We start from the raw sequence: 18,129 nt of genomic DNA on the forward strand, positions 1-18,129 counted from the left end.
TAAATACCCCACTGACCCCTCCCAATCACCCCAGTCATGTTACAGCAGACCATAGATTCACAGCAAGTGATGACACCTCAGGCGAGCTGACAAGGCATGACTTCTGCGTAGTGCAGGCGGCTGGGATGTGGCTAAGTCTGAGGTAATGAGGAAGTCAGGTGCAGGTCATAAGATCTGGCAGCCATCCCGGGTGCCATCTTGGGGCAGCGGCTGCACCCGCTCCTCACATCTATTTTCTTTTTAATATGATTCATCTATTTAGAGAACACCATTGCTTGAAGACAGAATTGTTTTGTATCTTGAATACATTATATTTCTTACATTATTATAAAGAAAAATATAAAAAGTTCTAAGATACAATCTAAACATATCAGATTAAGGAAAATGTCACCAAACCATGCTAAGATATGGACAATGGGGCTGAAGACAGATGAGAGAGAGGAGAGTCTTGTTGTCTTTTTTTTTTTTTTATGTTTCCAGAAGCTGATACTCAACAGCTGTGAGTGGAAACTATAGTGATGATCTTTAAAAAGAGAGACTAAAGCAGGAAGACTAAAATTTTGTACTAGATGACATATTACAGCCAGAGCCGCAAATGCTGGTGCATCTGAAAGTACATAACAAGCATCCCCTGAAGAAACATACACAGCATACACACACACACCACACACATACACACACACACACACACACACACACACACCACACATACACACACACACACACATACATACACACACACACACATACACACACACACATACACATACACACACACACACACACGACACACACAAATACACACAAACACATGCACACATGCATGCATGTGTGCAAGCATGCATGCAGAGAGAGGAAACTTTATTTTTTGAATCAGTATAAACTTCCAAGTAAACACAAATTTTTATTTAAACACAGAAATATTATTCTACTACAAATCACAGGCTAAAATATCAAATAACTATATAGACAATGAATATTCAGTAGCTGCCTGAAGAAAACCAACAACATAAAGGATAGCTAATAAAATTTATAAACGAAAGGGATAATGCCCCGAGTTACAAAGGCACACTTGAAAATACAACTCACTTTTGAAAGATTCAGAAGAGGAGATCACCCATAACAAAGGCGATTGCTAAGAGAAGGATGTCAGTATGACACTAAGTAAGAAATCAGTCCAGGGTCTTTTCAACAGAGCACAATGCAAATTAAAAAGATAACAATACCTAAATTATCAAAATTGAGGTGCAAGAAGATGAAGCATAAATGTACAGACCTGGGAATTCTGACACCCATCACCCAAAAGAGAAAAAGAAAAAGAACAGAGAAGGGCAGAGATAATGAAAACATATATGAAATAGCCTAGTTTTCAAATCTATGGCTTGAATATTGCCAACTAGTCTGGTTAGTAAAGTGAAACAAGTTGAACCAAAAATCCATGTAGTATATATTATAAAACAATGAAAATGATTCAATGAAGGGAAAAAAAAAAACAACAACATAGAGTGGATGCTGTCCCAGATGACAACTCAGGCTTCAACTAATAATTAAGTCAGAGTTGTGTACTCAGAGAACTACTAGAGAGGTCAAAAATTAGGCTACACACTTGGAAAATTTTCACTTATACAAGTCCAGATTTCTTTTCTTTCTTCTATAAACTTTGCCTTTGAAGGGTGATTTTACATGTTGTGTTGTTCTCAGACTTGTCCTGGTGACTTGAAGAAAATCTTTGTACAACTGACTGGGTCTGAGTCAGCATCTGTATGTGAGGACTGAGTGAGGAGTTTCTACCTAGCTCCTCGCATACATTAGAGTGGCTCCATGGAAATAAAGGATGGGCAGATATCAATTGACCTACAAAGTGGAGGGTCCAGGGTTCAATACATAGACAATGACTTGTGAATCCCTGGCAGATGCAAACAGTTCAAATAATCTTGAGACTGCAGAGGACATTAACTGAACCTTTTTATCCTAGATTCAATTAGTGAGTACTGTCTCTGTGTCAAAGCCAGGTCATTGTACAATTAGAGATATTTGTTTACTTTGCCTAAGCTTTTTTTTTATTCTGATTTGCTCTTAATTCTATTTTATTCATTTACCCATTGATATTGTTCTTAAAATCTAACCCATGAAGAAAGGTACATTCAGAAGAAGTTGGATTTTTAAAATTGTGTTTCATTTTCCTTAACTCTTCACTCCCCTTTTGTATATTGTTAGTATACTGCATAGATTTCATTGCTTTGTAACTTATGCATATAATCTGAAAATTATAATTAGATGTATTGTATGCTGTACTGGCTAGTTTTGTGTCAACTTGACACAGCTGGAGTTACCACAGAGAAAGGAGCTTCAGTTGGGGAAATGCCTCCATGAGATCCAGCTGTAAGGCATCTTCTCAATTAGTGATCAAGGAGGAAAGGCCCCTTGTGGGTGGAACCATTTCTGGGCTGGTAGTCTTGGGTTTTATAAGAGAGCAGGCTGAGCAAGCCAGGAGAAGCAAGCCAGTAAAGAACATCCCTCGATGGCCTCTGCATCAGCTCCTGCTTCCTGACCTGTTTGAGTTCCAGTCCTGACTTCCTTGGTGATAAAGGAAGGAATTGTAAGCTGAATAAACCCTTTCCTCCCCAACTTGCTTCTTGGTCATGAAGTTTGTGCAGGAATAGAAACCCTGACTAAGACATATGCTTTCAATATTTTAAAGATTTATTTTTATTTGTGCACACGTGTACATACACACACATACACAGACACACACAGAGAGACACAGACACACAGACATACACACACACATTCACAAGTACATGTGTTTGAAAAGGCTAAAAGATGGGTTGAATGCCCCAGAGCTTGAGTTAGAGACTGTGTGAGCCACTTATATGGATCCTAGAGCTGAAAATTATTCAAGGGTTGTGGAGCAACAGGAAGTATTCTTAACCATTGAGCCATCTGCTAACCCAGAAATATGTATTAGAAAGGACTCGGTTTTATTTGTAGTTTACTAACTATATTTATTTTAAATTTATCTTTAAAGATAGTAAATTCACCAATCTTTTCCTTCATGGACTGTGGCTCTTTGTGTTCTGTTTGGGAAGATGTTCCAGATCACATGTCATTCCAAAGCTATTGTACTTTCTCTCTAGGATGGTCCAGATGATCATCCTTGCACACTTGCCTTGCACACTCGCTCCCCAGCTTGTGGTGCTATTCAGGAGACTGGGGAGCTTTTAGGAAGTAGAGACTGGCTCCGGAAAATCAGTTAGAAAGGGGAGTTTCTTTGAAGGTGGTACCTGCTGCTGAATCTGCTGTGTTTTCTCTGCTTTCTGGTGCATGCTATATGAGGAGTCTCTGCTGTAAACTCTTAACTCTGTTTTCTCCACCATGATGGACTGAATTCTCCTTGAAATTGTGTGCCAAAAATAAATCCTTCTTCTTTTAAGTGGTTGTTTTCCCATATTTTGTCACGGGGATGAGGGGGTTAATTAATGTGAATGCCATCTTTTCTTCTAAAAATACTCCCAATAACACTTTGCATTTAAGAGATAGAGATGAATTCTAGTTGCTTTCTAATATCTGCCCATGTCCTACTGGTTTCAAATATCTACCCATATCCTACTGCTTTCAAATAGCTACCCATATGCTACTGCTTTCTAATATCTGTCTAATATATTGCTTTTAAAAATATCTGTCCATATCCTACTGCTTTCAAATATCTGGCTATGTTCTACTGCTTTAAGTTTTTCTATTTTAAGAACTCATTGCCAGTAATTACTTTCAGAACTTATATTGTGTCTCACAGATCTGTGTTTTCTCATGCTTTGACCCTTGGGAAAACAGTTCCTTCTCTGTTTCATCTCTTTAACACATGCTTTAGGGCTGTTACTCGTTGTCTGGTGTTGCACATCTTCTGAAAGGTTGGCTGTTTAAATTCCCTCCACAACGTTTGTCTGGCTTTTCTCAGTAGGATCTTGCTGAACGTACAGTTTGTAGTAATATGCTTTCTACTGACAGTTTTTTAAAAGATATTTACAGTTGGTTGATAGCACGAATATGGTTACAATAAGCATTATTCTCAGAACTGGTTGTTCTTCAGGTCTAGAGTAGCTTGTACACAAAAGCACTTACCTATTTTTTGCTTTTGTTTCTTATTTCCTTTGACACAAATCCAAGTAATCATTGAGAAGGCCTTTTCATGAATTTTAAAGTTGTTTTTTATCGGAATCATATATCTAACTCTTACATCTAAGTCTTCAGTAATTTTGATTATATTTTTAAACACAAAATGAATAGTGAGATGGGGGTTCCAACTTGTCATTCTTTTTGTTTTGCACATAGCTTTCCAAGTTCTGAGCATTATTTTTGAAGATATACACTTTTCTGGCTGCCTATTCTTGGCATTTTTTTTTGAGGCCAAAGCAGTTTATTTCTCTCCAGGTGTACTCCAAGTATATTAAAAAAATCTTGGTAACTTCTTAGATCAAAGACAAAGTAATAAAATCAAATAGTAAACAAAGAGATCACATAAGATATTAATTAAGCAAGGTAGTAAGCAAAAGCTTCATAGGAGGTCATAAGTAAAGTAGTCCACAAAGCCCGTGGTCACCATTCTGATATTCTTATCTAAGGCTGCTTCCTTGTCCAAGCCCAGTGATGGCAAAACAGCACAGCATACTGCCTTGCTACATTCAACCTCTTATCTTTATACCTACAGCTAAGTATAGCTTCCACTCTTCATCAAGCAAGTCTACATTTACAGCAAGTGGAAACCATTACAGAATACCCACACTAGATACAATGCAGACATCACCAATTCTGGGAAGCTCAAGTGTTGAGAGCTTTCAGTACCTCTTCTAGGAGTTTGGGATTTGTCACTGGCATCTTTAGTAAGAATCAGTACACAAAAAATTCATGAATTTCTTTTGGACTAGTATGTTCTATTGGTAAATATACATATATTAAAACATATATGTATGTTTTAATGCTGGTGTCATATTATTTTATATATTGTAGCTCTGTAATTCATCTTAAAAGCATGATGCCTTTACCTCTATCTATTCACTCTGCTCAACTATGGTTTTGCTCTTCAGAATGTCTTGTATTTTCCCTGTGTATATTAGGAGTGTTTTCCTTATTTGTGTGGGAAAGAGTCTGTGGAATTTTCTTAGAAGCTGCTTAAACACTTAAGTAACTGCTAAGCCTGATAAACAATTTCAGTATAGTAGCGGGATATAAAATTCACTCAACAAATCAGTGGCCATTCTCTACACAAAGGATAAACAGGATGAGAAAGAAATTAGGGAAACAACACCCTTCTCAATAGTCACAAATAATATAAAATACCTTGGTGTGACTCTAAGTAAGTGAAATATCTGTATCATAAGAACTTCAAGTCTCTGAAGAAAGAAATCAAAGAAGATCTCAGAAGGTAGAAAGATCTCCCATGCTCATGGATTGGCAGGATTAATATAGTAAAAATGGTTCTCTCACCAAAAGCAATCTACAGATTCAATGCAATTTTCATCAAAATTCCAACTGAATTCTTCACAGAGTTAAAAAGGGCAATGTGCAAATTCATCTGGAATAACAAAAAACCTTGGATAGCAAAAACTATTCTCAACAATAAAAGAACTTCTGGGGGAAATCACAGTCCCTGACCTCAAGCTGTACTACAGAGCAATTGTGATAAAAACTGCATGGTAATGGTACAGAGACAGACAGATAGATCAAAGGAATAGAACTGAAGGCCCAGAAATGAACTCACATACCTATGGTCACTTGATCTTTCACAAAGGAGCTAAAACCATCCAGTGGAAAAAAGACAGCATTTTCAACAAATGGTGCTGGCTCAACTGGCAGTTAGCATGTAGAAGAATGCGAATTGATCCATCCTTATCTCCTTGTACAAAGCTCAAGTCTAAGTGGATCAAGGACCTCCACATAAAACCAGAGTCACTGAAACTTATAGAGGGAAAGTGGGGAAGAGCCTCAAAGATATGGGCACAGAGGAAAAATTCCTGAACAGAACACCAATGGATTGTGCTGCAAGATCAAGAATCAACAAATGAGACTTCATAAAGTTGCAAAGCTTCTGTAAGGCAAAGGACACTGTCAATAAGACAAAAAAGGCCACCAACAGATTGGGAAAAGTGCTCTATTGATCCTAAATCTGATAGGAGTCTAATATCTGATATATACAAAGAACTCAAGAAGTTGGACTCCAGAAAACCAAATAACCCTATTAAAAAGGGGGTACCAGAACTAAAAAAGAATTCTCAACTGAGGAATACCGAATGACTGAGAAGTGTCTAAAAATGTTCAACATCCTTAATCATCAGGGAAATGCAAATCAAAACAACCCTGAGATTCTATCTCATACCAGTCAGAATAAATAAGATCAAAAACTCAGGTGACAGTACATGCTGGCAAAGATGTGGAGAAAGAGAAACACTCCTCCATTGCTGGTGAGATTGTAAGCTTGTACAACCACTCTGGAAATCAGTCTGGCAGTTCCTCAGAAAATTGGACATAGTTCTTCCAGAAGATCCAGCAACACTACTCCTGGCCATATACCCAGAAGATGCTCAAACTTGTAATAAAGACACATACTCCACTGTGTTTATAGCAGGGTATTTATAGCCAGAAGATGGAGAGAACCCAGATGCCCCTCAACAGAAGAATGGATTACAGAAATTGTGCTACATGTACACAATGGAGTACTAAGTACTATGCAGCTATTAAAAACAATGAATTTATGAAATTCTTAGACAAATGTATGGATCTGGAGGATATCATCCTAAGTGAGGTAGCCCAAATACAAAAAACACACGATATGCACTTACTGATAAGTGGATATTAGCCCAGGAGTTCAGAATTTCCAATATACAATTTGTAAAACACGTGAAACTGAAGAAGAAGGAAGACCAAAGTGTGGATACTTTGATCCTTCTTAGAAGTTGAAACAAAATACCTATGGAAGGAGTTTCAGAGACAAAGTTTGGAGCAGAGACTGAAGGAACGACCAACCAGAGACTGCTCCACCCGGGGATCCATCCTATAAACAACCACCAAACCCAGACACTAGGCAGATGCCAACAAGAGCTTGCTGACAGGAGCCTGAGAGGCTCTGCCAGTGCCTGACTAATACAGAAGTGGATGCTCACAGCCATCCATTGAATAGAGCACAGGGTCCCCAATGAAAGAGCTAGTGAAAGTACCCAAGGAGGGGAAGGAGTTTGCAGCCCCATAGGAGGAACAACAATATGAACTAACCAGTAACTCCAGATCTCCCTGGGACTAAACCACCAATCAAAGAAAACACATGATGGGACTCATGGCTCTAGTTGCATATGTAGCAGATGATGGCCTAGTTGGTCATCAATGCCAGATGAGGCCCTTGGTCCTGTGCAGTTCTATGCCCCAGTATAGGGGAATTCTAGGACCAGGGAGCAGGAGTGGGTGGGTTAGGGAGCATGCAGAGGGGGAGGAGATAGGAGATTTTAGGAGGGCATACTAGGAAAAGGAATAACATTTGAAATTCAAATAAAGAAAATATCTAAAAAAAAAAAATCTTCAAAACCAAAACATATATCTACCATTAAAAAACAGAACAAACAAACAAACAAACAAAAAAAAAGGAAGTCGCATTAACACTTAAGAAACTTCTGGTGAACTTGTTTTGAATGAATATGGGTTGAATGTCCCTCCAATTATGTTTGCTTATATTTCTTTCATTTGCATTTTATAGATTTTAAGTCTTTCATGCTTATTGACACATTTATTTCTAAACATTTATGATATTATTATAAGTGAGATTGTTTTCCTAATTTCATTTTTAGGAGATTTATTTTTCATTTCTAGAAATGTTTCTGCTTTTGATGTGTTGATTTCATCTGCTGCAACTTTTAAAAATCATTCCTTTTTATGAACTTTTTGTGATGTCTTCAGGGTTTTTTGCCTATAATAAAACATACCATCTGCATCCAATGCTAATTTTAATTTTGACCTTCTGATTTGTTAGATGTTCTATTTTCTTTCTTTTTTTTTTAGCCAGTTAAACAATGGGCTTTATTATGACATCACTCCATACATATACAGTAATTGTAATTTTGCTTGTTTTAACCTCTGCCACTTTCCTTTGTCCTTCCTTTGAAACAGGTCTCCATCTTGCACATAAAGACTTCTCCTTCTGCATTATGTCTTATCTAGGGGTCTGTGTAGACTTTACATTTTTACATCTGTATTCTATATGGAAGAGAACAAACTGATACTTTGACTTACCCTCATTATCATTTTGTCAGAGAACTCCTCTTTTCTCTTCTCCTTTCCTTCATCTTATTTCTTCTCTCACTTCCTGGTCTCATTGCTTTTATTTTATTGTTACTGTGATTTAAAAAAAATGAACAAAAACAACACAGGAGAGGGCACGATTTGTTTCAGTTTGTACTTATAAGAAACAGTCCACTATTCTGGAAAATCTGAGCAGAAACTCAAGAAAGGAACAAGGAGCAGAATTGGTGGATAAATGAAGGTTACTGGTTTACTAACCTTGCTCATGCTTAGGCCACACCCACCTACCTTGGCATGGGGAATCTCTAGGGATGGTCCCACTCCGGGACGACTGTGCCTTTTTACAACAATTAGTAAGCAAGATAATACCCCTGCAGATATGGCCTCTAGTCAAGGTGATGAAGATAATTCAATTGATATTCCTTCTTTCCAACTGACTATAGGATGTGTCAATTTGCTGAATCCCTTTCGACTTTCATGTAAATTCTTTTCTTCGCTGATTATTCTGGCTAGGTTTAGAGTATTTCAGTTTTTCATCATTGGAATATCAGTTGAGAGCTTTCCTTACCTAAACCATTAAAGTTCCCATTAAACTAGATCCATTGTGAGTTATCTTTTCATGAGATGTATTTTATTTTGTTTAGGAATTTTTTGCATCTATTAAGATCATAAGGGTTTTTTTTAATCCTTTATTTTCTTAGCTTATTATTTCATGTGATGTTTTATATTCAATGATAAATTTCACTTCCTTATAGTATACAACTTAATATTTTTTTCTGAATTTTCTTTGATAATATTTTGATGGGGTGCTCAGCGTTTGAATGTATCACAGATTCTAACTTTTTAGCTTTTTCCTTGTGAGAACTTTGGCTTTGATGATGTTGGCCTGCTCAGTTTCCTTAAGTATTTGGAGTTGAACTCAGGACCTCATGCATACCAGGCATGTTCTCTGCCTCTGACTGCCACGCCCATCTCTAACTTTAACTCCATAAAACAACTTTGAGAATGATTCCAATTCTATATGTCTTTCTTTCTGTCTTTCTTTCTTTCTGTCTTTCTTTCTTTCTTTCTGTCTTTCTTTCTTTCTTTCTTTCTTTCTTTCTTTCTTTCTTTCTTTCTTTCTTTCTTTCTCTCTCTCTCTCTCCCTCTCTCTCTCTCTCTCTCTCTCTCTCTCCCTTCCTTCCTTCCTTCCTCTCTCTCTCTCTCTCTCTCTCTCTCTCTCTCTCTCTCTCTCTCTCTCTCTCTCTCTCTCTCTCTCCTTTGAAAGAGTTTGAAAGATATGTCTAATTCTTCTATGATTGGTAGACTGCACCTGGGGTTTCTTTGTTGGGAGGTGACGACTGTCTTGATCTCCTCATGACTTACTAGTCTTCACAGGTTTCCTAATTTTCACTGATTTGGTTTGACATTGTTTAAGATTTTTCCATTTCTGGCATATATTTCCATCTTTTTACTACCTTATGACTTAGTTAGTATATTTCAAATTCTTCAGATGTAGACTCTTTATTTGAGATTTTTTTCTCTTCTCTAGGATTCATGATGAATATCTTTGGTCTTTTTCTTGGGGGGAGTCTTTATTTCTGCCATTTACAAAACACAGCTTTGTTAGAAATAGTATTCTCTGATATAGCTGTCTTGTGTGAGGCTATGCCAGTGCCTGGCAAATACAAAGTGGATGCTCACAGTCAGCTATTGGATGGATCACAGGGCCCCCAATGCAGGAGCTAGAGAAAGTACCCAAGGAGCTGAAGGGGTCTGCAACCCTATAGGTGGAACAACAATATGAACTAACCAGTACCCCCCGGAGCTCGTGTCTCTAGCTGCATATGTATCAGAAGATGGCCTAGTCAGCCATCGTTGGGAAGAGAGGCCCTTAGGTCTTGCAAACTTTATATGCCCCAATACAGGGGAACGCCAGGGCCAAGAAATGGGAGTGGGTGGGTAGGGGAGCAGGGCAGAGGGGTTGTAGGGAACTTTTGGGATAGCATTTGAAATGTAAATAAAGAAAACATCAAAAGAGAGAGAGAGAGAGAGAGAGAGAGAGAGAGAGAGAGAGAGAGAGAGAGAGAAGGAGGGAGGGAGGGAGGGAGGGAGGGAGGAAGGAAGGAAGGAAGGAAGGAAGGAAGGAAGGAAGGAAGGAAGGAAGAATTAGTATTTTTTTTAAATTCAAAATATTACCATTGTTTTAATTTTATGTGTATGGGTGTTTCACCTGCATATATGAGTACCACGCATATGGTGTGTCTGTGGAGGCAGAAAGGGGCATTGGATTACATGGGACTGGGGCTACAGGTGATAGTGAGCTCCTTCCTCTTGTGTATCAAGTTCATTTTTCTCATGCAGTTTTCACACTATTTCTTCTTTTGCTTTTTACACTTTAATTCTACATCTCACCGACTATTTCTTTGGTTTCCATCATGTTGCATTCCATGAGGCTTCATGAATCCATGTATTTATTTCATTCCCCAGATATGGAAGCTATACAGGCACCATTTCTTCAATAAAACATTTCTACCTTCTCTTTGTTTTTCCCCATTTTTTGTAGAGTTGGTTACTGAACACTACGAGTGAATTTTCATTGGGCAATTCTGGTAGAAAATTTCTTTTCTTATTCATTTCACTGTTATTGCTCTTGGTTTTTCATTTGCTTGGAATATCGCCACTTCTTACATGAATTTAGGATTTCTCAGTGTTATTTTGTTTTCTTAATATTATTGCTAAGTTGGTGTTTCTGTGGGCTAGAAGGGGCTAAGTCTTCTTTGTTCATAATGTTATTGACATCTTTTATTTTTTTAGAATGTAATGATAGTTGCATTCTAGAATTTTAGATAGAGATTGCATGCATAATATCCAAATAAATGGCATGTAAAATAAAAATTATGGAATCTATTCCAAGTTACAGTTCTCCAAACTTAAAGCAGTGATTGCAACAACAATTAATAGAAGTTTCTTATACTATTTAATTAATTTTGAAATCACTCTGTAAGAAAGATTAAACTCCCTGTGCATACATTTATTTAAAAATCATAAAACCCATAACAATTACACTACAATGGCTAAGGATAGTTTCTTACAAATTGTATTGTTGTTTTTAGAGCTATAAATCAAATACCTTTATGATTATCACAGGAGGTGCATTTCTTTGTTATAATTATTTTAAATGTGATCCTTCTTTTATGGAGAACAATTCTAGTCATAGCCACAAATTATAGTTATGTAATTAGCTCCTGGTGTAATTGATTATTGCTAGGTCTGCTAAACTGTTTTATAACAATGATTTGAGAGATATATTCCTAGAAAATTTTTCATGATTTTTTTTAAAAAATGGTGAATTCTTTCTTTATTTGCTAAACATTTAAGCATTGGGAAGATTTTGTCAGATACTCAACGTGCCATTGAACATGAACCAAACAGACAAAATATGGGCAATTTCCACCCAGTGAAATTGAAAATAAAAGAGACTAGCATTTTCAGATGCCCTATCGTCAATCTGTGTTAACTTCCCATCAAATTCAGAGGGGAACAAAAATGCCCTTTAGTACTCTCCTTGACAGAGAGGCAGCAGTGTCTGACTTATGGGAAAGAATAAGTGCTTCTGAATGCTGCTAGGGCCAGCCCTGACTTTGAAGAGTTATAAGTCCATACGAAATGTGTTCTATAAGTGGCCTTTACAACCCCAGACTTCACAACATCTCATTAGCCTTGGCTTTCAAGTGTCCTTAATTGATAGAATGAATTTTCTTTAGAAACTACATCCAAGTTTCTTTTTCATGCTTTTATAAGTAATTATATTAATAACAGGGGAATACAAGTAATTTAGGGATATGCCTGTTAATTCTTTTTCAGATCACTATTTCTTCTTCTTAGAATTCCCTCCTGTAGATATACTTTATATTCTGGTAATGGTAAGTCAGAATCTCATAGTGCAACACAAATTTAACCACTGTCTACTTTTTATTTTAGTCATTTACTTCTATCCACAGCACTTAAGATTTAAAAGAATAATGACATAATTTTATTTTTAGGGTCACTTACAATCTTAGAATATTTTATCCAAATAAAGTATGTTTTTTTTTTTTTTTTTTTTTTTTTTTTTTTTTTACAGGATAGTCATATGTATTTCCACTGTCATGTTTTTTCCAGAAAGATATGGAAATGTCCTTTTTACCCAGTAAAGTATCTTACTCCACCCAAATACAACATGGCAAAAGGTAGACACGGGTATTGCTTGACAGATGAACAGAAGGTGAGTAGGAGTGGAATTGGGGTTGAGAGATTTGAAGTGGAAATTTCTGTTTCTTTGTAGACACAGATATGTCATGTGATGTTTGTCTGAAGGCTGTCTTATGAGAGGATGTTTTTGCTGAAACAGACAGGTGGAAGAATGTTTTGTTGAGAAAAGACACATGGTGTATTTCTGGAAGCTCCCTGGGAAAAGGGCATGTGATGATTTGCTAGAGGAGATGCCTGAGAGAACCTGTGATGTTTGGAATAGGTATAAATAGGATCCATCAGATACGTGGAGGATGCTGGTGGCATTGGTTCTCCTTACCACTATTTGCTGATCATTATGTGACTTCATAGAGAGAAATGTACCAAAGAGCTTTTAGTGTTGTTCTTGTGACTTCTTACCACTTCTATGGATTTGGGCTGTCTAGCAGAGCCTCATCAGTTTTTCTGGATCAAACTGCTGTTACTGATCCATCAATGGTGTTTGCAAGGGGATTAAGCTACTGCTGTTAATTCCTGACAACTGGGCGGCTGATATCCTGACAATGCAAATTTGATTTGCACTAAAGAAGTATTTCTAAACAGGTCCACGTCCTCCTTTGCCCTATTACCTTTCCTTTCCACTACATCTGATGGGTAGTAGGCTAGAAGGGAGTTTAAAACACTGAAGTACACTTATTAAATAAAGTAGGTTTTGAAAAATATAAGCCTGGAGGGTTCTATTAACTGAAGGAGGCTCTAGAAGTTTGCTTGGAAAAAAGTCATGCTTTTCTGGGAGCTATTTAACCCAAAACAACCCACCTTGCGTTCATCTAGAGAGAGAAAATCCCTAAGCAAAGAGTTAGTGGGAAAACCCTAAAATAGAATAGAGATTGAGAAGCCTGCAATGCAACTGGTCACTGTGTCCAGTGCATCATGATCAGTGTGCAATAAGAACAAGTGACGGGGAAGTACCACAGACAGAAATTTGTGGTCATATACACAATGGTTCATCTGTATTTGCTTTTAAGTTCCTGGAAGATTTTATTCAGGGCCCTAAATACTATGATCTACCTTTAATTATAGACAGCTACAGTGAACAAGCTTGAAAAGAGGATATGATGACTTCCATGGTGTTTGTGAGGGAAGTGGAAAATCAACCTATGACAATTTCTTCAGCTTCTACTTCTCTAAAACTGTGAGCAGGTGGCATATTTTTTCTGAAAAATCTCCCCACTACTCAAAGTTTTGGAGTTTTATTATTTTAGGAGAGTAGTAATAAGTTATCATAAAGGAATGCTATTGGCTTTCCAGAATTCATGTGTACTCAGAATACGTTTTCTAAGAATTGATGAGATGGCTCATGGCTTGAAAACCAAGGTATTGTGGGGCTTCAGAATTTGTGGAAAGACCTTGATCAGGAGGGAGATGGAAGCAAAGAACTGCCAACCCCAAGAGTGCACTCTAAACTCTACAGTGTTTGTGATCCTAAAACATCATCTATCCAAAATCCTAAAGGAATGAGTCTTTCTAGATGAGAAAATTGTCTGGAGAGCTCAGGGTTTACCTCTCAAAGCACATAATCTTTTATTTCAATAATTTTACTTGGAAATCATGCCATAATATATTCACTACCCTGCACTCTTCCAGCTTGAACTTATCCTTGCTCATCCACGGTAACTTTAATGTATTAATACCTACCATTTATTGAGTGTTTAATATATGCCAAGCACTATGTAAAAGATGTTTTACTTGAACTTTTTAATAACCCACTAAGTAATGCCTATTATTATTTCAGTTTCTTAAGATATGGAAATTATGGCTTTTATAGATAGCTTACTTAAGTGACTTTTTATGGTGAATAAATGATAATACATAGAATAAATAAATCAGCCCAAATAATTATAAAATGTATGGCATTCATAGTATTATAGAGTTTTGGTTTCTTAAAAACCCAGTTATCTTAGGTAAGTATGTTTTTAGTTCCAGGTGTGGGATATGGGGCTGCTTCAGTTTGTCTACAGCCATTAACTATGATTGTCTCATGATGTAGGAGGACATAATTTTTGTCAGGTGCATATAGTTTTAATTCTGGAGATGCCAGAAAGGAAATAAATTTCAGAGCCCTGAGAGCAACAAGGACAACAAAGAGGACAACGATGAGGATGACGATGAAGATGACAATGATGGAGGAGGAGGAGGAAGAGGAGGAAGAAGAGGAGGAGGAGGAGGCAGAAACAGGAGAAACAAAAGAAGCAGAAGAAGAAGCAGAAGAAGCAGAAGCAAGATCAGTCAGGAGCAAAAGCAGATGACAATGATGATGACAAGGATGAGGAAAAGGAAGTAGAAGTGGAAGCAGAAGCAGCCCCTTCCATTGCTGGTTGATGTTGTTGTGGTTTGAGGAGAAGTTGGAAATATGCTGAGAATGAAGATTGACTTGGCCCAAATATCCCAACACCCATAATCAGCAGGGAGTAGTCTTTTTTCTTTTCTCTTTCCTTTTCTTTTTCCTTTTCTTTTTCTCTTCTCTTCTCTTCTCTTCTCTTCTCTTCTCTTCTCTTCTCTTCTCTTCTCTCCTCTCCTCTCCTCTCCTCTCCTCTCCTCTCCTCTCCTCTCCTCTCCTCTCCTCTCCTCTCCTCTCCTTTCCTTTTCTTTTCCTTTTCTTTTTTTCATTTCTTTTTTAACTGAAAGAATTCTGTGTCCCCCTTTCCCTCAAACCTTCTTTCTTTCCATCTAGTGTTGGGATGTTGGAGTGAATAAGGGTTGAAAGGTTGATAGAGATACTGCAACCCCATAGGAAGAACATTATCAACCAACCAGACACCCCCCCTCCCCCAGAGCTCCCAGGGTCTAAATCACCGATCAAAGAGTTCACATGGAGCAACCTATCGCCCCAGCCGTATATGTAGCACAGGATAGCCTTATCGTGTATCAGTGAGAGGAGAGGCCCTTGGTTCTGTGAAGGCTAGATACCCCAGTGTAGGGGAATGCCAGGGTGGGGAGACAGGAGAGGATGGGTGGGTGGGTTAGGGAGTACCCTCATAGAAACAGGAGCGGGGGGGTGGGATGGGATGGGGGTTTCCCGGTAACCAGGAAAGGGGATAACATTTGAAATATAAATAAATAAAACATCCAATTAAAAAACCCACAAGGAAATAGTTTTAAAAAAGCACCTATACATAAATATAAATATAAATATAAATATAAATATAAATATAAAGTTATACATATTTTTTCCTAAGAATGGAAATACAATGGTGTTACAAAGAATATCATTCTCTATAATGGCTGTTTTCCTTTCAGTGTTCTAGGAGAAGACTATGGACCAAATGGAATGGCATGACCACTTCATAGGCCAAAATGTATAATGATATAACCGAGAACTGATAAGGTGCCTTGTGTTTGGAAAGAGTTCTGTGGAATTATTCAGTTTCATTGACATTTTGTGAAGCATTTTCTCAGGGAGCATGCTTTCTTGTAGAGTTCTGTCCTACTTTGCTTCCCTGTTGTAAAAAATACCCTGACCAAAAGCAATTTAGAGAGGCAGGGGTTTATTTCATGTTGTAGGTCATAGAGCATTTTTTGAGGGAAGGTAGGAGCAACTCAAGATACGAACCTAGAAGCAGGAATCATGGAGGATGCTGATTACTGGCTTGATCTGTGGCTTATACTTAGCTAATTTTCTTACACAGCATATCCCATCTCCCTAGGGGTGCCATCCACAGTGGAATGGTGGGTCCTCCTGTACCCATCATCAATCAAGATAATCTTTCAGGAGAAATTCACAGATGATCCTAGGATATGTCAAGTTGACAGCCAAGACTAACTTGATACAGACTAGAATGACCTGGAAAGTGGGAACTCAACAGGATTGCCTCCATCAGATTGGCTTATGGCTATATCTGTGAGAGATTATCTTGACTGATGACTTTTGTGGGAGGGCCTAGCCTATTAGAAGCAGTACCATTTCCAGAAAAATGGGTATGAGGAAGCTAGCTGAGAATAAGCCAGTGAGCAAACCAATAATCAGTATTCTTCCATGGGTTCTGCTTCAATTCCTGCCCCAACTCCTCAGTGATAAAGCCGTGAGCTAGAAGAAAAAACTTAAATAAACCTTTTCCTTCCCTAAGTTGATTTTGGTTATGGTGCTTATCATAGCAATAGAAAATCAAAGAACACTCTCCATAAATAATAATAAAAATAGTAATAATTGTAATAGGTTTAATTAAGTAATTGATTATTTAGTTGTTTAGTTAATTACTTCAATAAATTAACTATATATTTTAGTTAATAATTTATAAATAATAATTATTATTATTAATTTAGTTCCTAATTTTTATTATGTGACCAATAGGTAGATATTCCATTTGGGCTTTTTGCTGTATTTTTATATAAGAAACAGGGAGAGAATAGGGAAAGCCTTAGATGGTTACTCTAGAATTATACTCTGGAATAAGGTAACTGTACAAGGAATTGTCTTGAAGATGATTCAGGGAAGGGGGTTAGGGTGAAAGGCAATGAAGGGTGGAGGGAAAGCAAAAAATACACTACCGGTTTGTATAATTACTGCTAATCACTGGTCTGATGTCAGGGTTCACTTCTCAGGGAGTTTGGGAGACAGTCTTCTCCGATCCTGAGCCATATGAGAGGCTGCTCATGCTAAGTTGCCAGCTCCCACAGATGAAGCAGTGAGGTCATGACTACCTGCAGATCTGTCTTTAAGGCAGTCTATACTATGGTTTTTCTACTCTTAAGTTAAGCTCCTCCATGCTCTGTGTCAAGTAGACAATCTCGGACTAAATCACATGGTGTGGATCTTCCAAATACCCCTGAAAAGGATATAAAAGTCAGACATTGTCCTGCGTTGGCTTTGTTGGGAAGATTTCTCATGGCTCTCCTCTGGACCTCTTGTTCACAGTGATCCTCAGTCACGCACCTACTTATAACTACCTTACTTCATGACATTCCTTTCAAGGTTTTAACAGGAACCACTTCTTTCTCTTTAGGGCTCCCTTCATGCTGCACTGAGCCTTTCAGATGTTCTTCTGCCTCAAGGCCCCATTATGCTTTCCATGGTTAAGATCACCTCTTCCATTAAAGCTCATTTCTTACAGTTAATTTTGGTCAGCTCTCCTGATTGTAGATCACCTAATTGAAGTCTTGTCTTAGTTACTCCTTTATTGTTGTGAAAACAAACAAACAAACAAACAAAAACAAAAGTAAAAACAAAGCAACAAACAAGCAAAAAAAGCAATGATCAAAGCAACTTACAGAAGAAATAGTTGATTTGGGTTTATGGTTTCAGAAGGATAGGAGCGTGGCAGCCAGAGCAGTAAGCTCACACTTTCATTCTCAAGTGCAAAGCAAAAAGAGCCAACTTAGAATGTCTGGCAGCTTTGTAGCTTCAAAAATAACCCTGAGTGCTGTACTTTCTCTACAGTTCACCCAATTGGCCCTTCTGACAGGGGATTGAGTACTCAGATATCTAAGACTGTGTGTGTGTGTGTGTGTGTGTGTGTGTCTGTTCATGGGTGGATGAGGGGTGGGGGATGTAGGCATTCTCACTCAAATCACCACAAGTACAAAGAATTCAGACAGTTTATTCAGCAACTTCTATCAGTCAATGATCTGCCCCTCAGA

Source organism: Mus musculus, chromosome 8 (genome assembly GCF_000001635.26).
Source record: "Mus musculus strain C57BL/6J chromosome 8, GRCm38.p6 C57BL/6J".
In the NCBI taxonomy this organism is placed as follows: Eukaryota; Metazoa; Chordata; class Mammalia; order Rodentia; family Muridae; genus Mus; species Mus musculus.